Below are 6,000 nucleotides of genomic sequence, written 5' to 3'. Positions count from 1 at the left end.
AGAAGATACTTGTAGAAAAAATAATCTGTCATCCAACCTAATCTTAACGCAGTTCTCTCTGCCTCTTTACGTGCTTCAGTCTTATACGTACTATTTGCAATATAGAATATCAGAGCTTTCGGATTATGTCGCACTTAGGGCCTCAATATGTCTCAATCCGCCAGTGCATACACGATCGAGCGGTCCTTATATCTGGCAGACTATGCGCAACTGGTGATCCGCTGGTCTATTCTGCGCCATGAGACATGGCTTCGTGTAGTATCAGTAATACATCTCGATCCGCGTAATGCGGATCGACGTGTGTCGATGGTTCTCAATTTTTGTTTCCTGGCGATGCGATATCTCTCGCGACAAATCACATCTCGAACGTTCAACTATAATATATAAATATTATATTTATTTTTTATATTATATATTTAAAAATTATATATTGCTTTTGAAATATCACATTTAATTCTACGAATGTAAACAAAACTTTCCAAGAAGCTTACATAAGATTTCTTGTCGCGATTGATTTTTCTGCATTTGAGGAAAAAAGGATCGCGGCGCATTCTTTGAGAATCACTGATAATATACACGAATCCGCGTGAAAAGGAAGACCCTGTCTGCCTGCGACGAGCGTCGGTTTGCGTCGCGGCGACCGCCGAATCGGAGGATATCTCGAGGCTGAATAGAGGCCGCGGGGCGGATCAACGTCCTCGGAGAATTCGTCGAGTCGATAGCGGCTGTCGCGCCGACGGATTTTCCCGTTCCCGATCCCCTTGATCTCTTAATAAAAAGTCGCGATACGGTCCCTCTCCCGATGTGGGACGGCGGGGGATGATTAGACGACTACGTCGGTCGGTTTTAGGCGGGGTGAGATTGCACCGATATAGCTTCGCGCGGGAAAAAGAATGCGGAAACTATCCGTATCGCGTTTAAAGAGAGGTACAACAAGTTATAGTAAAAATTTTTCGTATAAAAAAATATATAAATATATAATAAAAAAATATATAATTAAATAAATATATAATTTTTCCTCAAATAATTATTTGATATATTATTTTTTATTAAAAATCCCCGATATAATAATTTTCAACATATTTTGTGGGAAGCGAGAATTAAGGTTACTTAGGTTAATTTAACGCGTACAATATGTATATGAATAAATACTCGATAAAATCTATACATCTCTCGTTCTCCTTATTCAGGATTTTCTAACGAAAATATTCTTTTCATATCTCCTTGTTATAATTCAACGTCTCTAAAAATTCGTTAAACGAATCGTTACTAAGAATTATCATTTTTAAAAACGACGAACTTCCCACCGCATCGAGTTCAAGGAAACTCCCGTTTCCCGAGCGAGAAAATATTTTAAACGTCAAACGTACCGTTAAAGAGATGCAGAGCATTTCTCCTGGACTCCGGTTACTCTCGTATCGTCGAGGTATCGATGTATACCAGCCGCTTTTATCCATCGAAGCAAGAGGAGCCGCTTTCAACGCCGTCTTCGTAATAGCTTAATAACCCGCTTTTCTGCGACGCGGTGCTGCAAACGCGGCAAAAAAGAACTAGAACGAGCGCTAGGGGAAAGAAGAAGAGAGAGAGAAAGAGAGAGAGAGAGAGAGAAAAGGGAGGGAGATTCGAAAGAGGAATTCCTCTTCGGAGTCGATCGCAGTCCGGGCTCTGTTTGCCGGGTATTTGTCGGACGCGGGTTATCCGAGCGCGGCATCTCTCTTTTTCTCGATGCTGTCGGCATCGATATCGACCGCGGAATGTAACACGCGGCCTCGAAACAACATGGCCGGCGGGTGGATCTCCATAACGAGCGCGGTGACTTGCACATCCGACCCAGAACGCATTAGCCGTATTTGCATTTAATTGCCGGTTGTTTGTTTGACGTCCGCGCAACCGGCGGAATTAGGAACAGTCCGCCGGAGAAGGGGGGGGGGAGCGAGGGGGAGGGAGAGGGCCGGGGGTGGATCCTGCAGGGCGCATCCTGCGTTCTGTGATCTGTGCGAACCGTCCACGTTCTTCTTCCCGCGTTATCCGCGTATTCCGGATTTCAATGATCTAACTTTTGCGTGCGTAAAGAAATTATCGTTGATATGATATACAGTCGATAGTATACAAGCTTTTAAATATAAATACATGTGTGCGTACAACAATGCGATGACAAGATTATTAGTTCCGAGATACAAAGATGTAATTGCCAAGTAAAATTGAATATTTAGATAAATATCTAGAAAACGTGATATCTTACTATATTTGTAATAATAATTATACTTATGAAAAATAAATTATATAACATAAACTTTGAATTATAAATAATAATATAAAATTGCTAATTTATATTTAACAAAAAGTCGTAAAAAGAAAATTAGAGAAGATGTAAAAAAAAGACTTAGAAAATCGAGAGAAATATCTTACATATATATTCTTTATAATTTAATTATTCCTCCGTTTCAATAATAAATAAATTGTGACAAATAATTCATAGTTAGCGCAGAATGCATTTATGATCGTACTATAAATGCCTTACAATTAGTATAATAATTATACTTATGAAAAATAAATATATATAACATAAACTTTGAATTATAAATAATAATATAAAATTGCTAATTTATATTTAACAAAAAAGTCGTAAAAAGAAAATTAGAGAAAATGTAAAAAAAAAGATTTAGAAAATCGAGAGAGATATCTTACATATATATTCTTTATAATTTAATTATTCCTCCGTTTGAATAATAAATAAATTGTGACAAATAATTCATAGTTAGCGCAGAATGCATTTATGACGGTACGATAAATGCCCTGGTATTATTTCGGGGCATCTAAAAGTCGAGTTGAAGGATAATAGAAAACGATGCAACTATTATTAGTCGCGTTTTCCGCGTTATCAGAGCCGATAGTCTTTGCCGCTTTCCCCGAGGTACCCGGGGATCGCTTACGATTACGGGGACGCACGTAGCTTGTCGGACGTATAACGGTGGATCGGGTATATAGAATCCTAACTGAATCTCTTCTCTCGGAGGATCTCTTCCGCGCCTCGCTCCCCTTCCCACCTCGACCTACACTCGGCGAATGCTTCTCCTTCTCTCCTTCCGGCGCGCCTCTCTTTTCTACTAAGGAGGACTATCTTCGGCTCCCTTTCTCTTCGTTCCCCTCTTCTTGTCTGTCTCCTCGGTCCGTCTCCCACTTCCGGCGGCCCCACCCGTCGTCCCTTCGGGCAACCAATCCCGAGTAAAGTTTGTTACACAACTCGGCGAACTTTCGAAAATGGTCTGCCTCCGCCAAGTAAGCTGTTCTTGGCTCCCTCGTTAGCTAGACTTTCCTCTTTGGCACGATGCTCTCTCCGCCACCAGAGAAACCGCGGCGGATGCGACGCGCGCTTCACAGTTCTCTCCATCTCCCTCTCTCTTTCTCTATGTCACGCAGTTCCTAGCAAAATAGCATCTTCGACTTCGCCTTCATCTTCGTCTTTAGTGTCGAGTTCCGTGTGTTCGTTCCAGATGACGAAAAATTTCTGCGCCACCGATGAACGGCAGTTCAGACTGGCTTATTGAAAGCCGACCAACAGTGTATCTCCCATCACTGAAAAAAAAAAAACATGGAATGTAAAATTAAAATATTTAAAAAATGAGAAATATTTATACAAAAATAAAAATTATCAATTTTATCCCGACGCTAAATTTTTCTTTTCATTCTATTTCAATTTCGCAAAGAGATTAAATATAATCTCTCAAATATAATATTTTGTGTAAAATTATAAGACGTTTTGTTTATAAAATCGTGTATTCGAAAGGGTATATGATCAAATTGGTGCAATCGGAATAACTCTCAGGATAGTAGCCACATCGCGACGCAAGAGTAGTCGCTAAAGTCTCCAGCTATTTTATCGAGATCGCCCCGGCTCACTTAACCAGTTCCTCGAGTAACGCATTCATTAACGCAAATATCCGTCGGATGCATTAAGTTGCACGTAGTTGTCGTAATGTGCTCGTCGTATCGCGGAAATTGCGCGTCGACGCAAATGTAAATTGCTCGTCCTTCGTTCACGTGCGCCGAGTGCGCGCCTCTCAAGCTTATCACTTCTCACTGATTAGCTCTCTCGTCTGTCACCGATTCCTCATCATTTTTTAACAATTAAAAACAAAATATGCAGCCACTTAATATATACTTAATATATACTTAATAAGTCTTCTAATATTTTTCAAGATGCATTTCTTTATCTCCTTGTCTATTTTTTACTTTATGTAATATATCAATGCTTTGCTTCATTTAATCTGAAAAATAATTATTTATTAATAAATATTATCTTTTTTTTCTAATATAGAATATTGAAATAATGAAGGAAAAATTGTATACATATTTTGAAAGTTTATTTAACAAATAGATTAAGCTATAGTTAGATTAGAAAGTATTTGAGAAAAAAAATTGCGCTTACGTAACCGAAGTTATTTTGCCGCTTATAATCTCCAAAATATCATTGTCACCATCCATTGAAATAAAAATTTAAATAAGTTGACTTGCAAGATATTTGACATGACTAAAAAAGGCATAATTATTATAGATATATGTGGACATTATCTGTGAATACTAACTTTGCATTTTAAACAAAATATGTACATAAATGTTGGACAAATTTTTGTTTCCCACGAATATAAAATATAAAATTATGAAATGTATAGAGAACTTTGTCATAGATATATTTTCTAAATAATATTGTTATAGATTATTTCATAAATAATTGTAAAATATTTTATTTAATTTGATAATGTTATTTCCCATTATGTACACGTTACTGCGCATTCGCTATCTAATCGAGTTATAGAAATTATTCTTATGTTTTTATACGACAAAAGTGAAATCTGTCATAATAATAATAATATATGCATTTTGTAAGCTAGTTAATTATTATTTAAATAGAAAACTTTTAAATAATAACATATGGAAACGATATGAAAAGCGATGACATCGCGATTCCAAGCATTCCCGAAATAAGGACTATCAGTCCTTTATCTACGCCGAGAGGTATTAAAATTATTTTTCTAAATATTATATAAAATTTCTGCATTTTGCACTTTATCTTTCTTTAGAAATTGTGTGCGAAATTAGAAACGTTTGTATGAAATGTATGCGAAAGTAAATACATTTAAAATTATCATATATGTATGTTATATATTGTCGAACTCTATTGAATATATATAACCTGTACTGTTTTATCCACAATGTAATAATACTTATTTTCAAAATTCAATATCTCATGAAACAATTTCTATATCGTAATAATCACATTATATCTAAAAAACTTATTTATTTAATTTATAATATAATGAAAGATTACGATAATCTTATATAATCATCTTACTCAACATTTCGTGAAATAAATATATAACACTTTTCTTTATAATTTAGAAAACTAAAAAATTTTTTAAATTATTAACTAATGTTATACATAAAATTCAAAATTTAAATCGACTTTAAAAATTTTGATATTCTTTAGAGTATTATTTCGATTGAATTTTACGATATCAAATGATAATTAACACTTACCGAATGTTACAGATCAAACAATAACTACATCGGAAGATCGAGCATCCAACTCCAGTAGTTCCAGCGATAGTTCGCTGTCCGACCTGAAAAGGCGTCTTGAAGATTTGCCGTCGCCAAACGAATTCAGTCTTCTGGCCGATCGCATGGCCGCTCTCGGTCGACGAATTGGTCGCAAACGCGAGCTCTTTCTACGTTTGCACGGAGTGGCAAATCGAATCGAGGAGAACGACGAGTGGGAGGAGGGGGAACAAAGGGCAGAACCTTGGAAAACTTCCTCGGGAGCGTCCAGATCGAAAGACGCCCGAGCTCGAAGAAGGGCGCGAGTTCGCCTGGAAAGTTCACCCCGTCGCGACGATAAAGAGATGGTGATTTCGCAAGCTGGCGACCCTATCAGTCCTTCCGAAATCACCGACGATGACAAATCAAATCTCGCCGAATCTTCTGTGAATCGATCGGCGCGAG

This window comes from Camponotus floridanus, unplaced genomic scaffold, assembly GCF_003227725.1.
Source record: "Camponotus floridanus strain SB8 unplaced genomic scaffold, Cflo_v7.5 scaffold56, whole genome shotgun sequence".
Classification (NCBI taxonomy): domain Eukaryota; kingdom Metazoa; phylum Arthropoda; class Insecta; order Hymenoptera; family Formicidae; genus Camponotus; species Camponotus floridanus.
Note: the sequence above shows the minus strand (reverse complement) of the source record.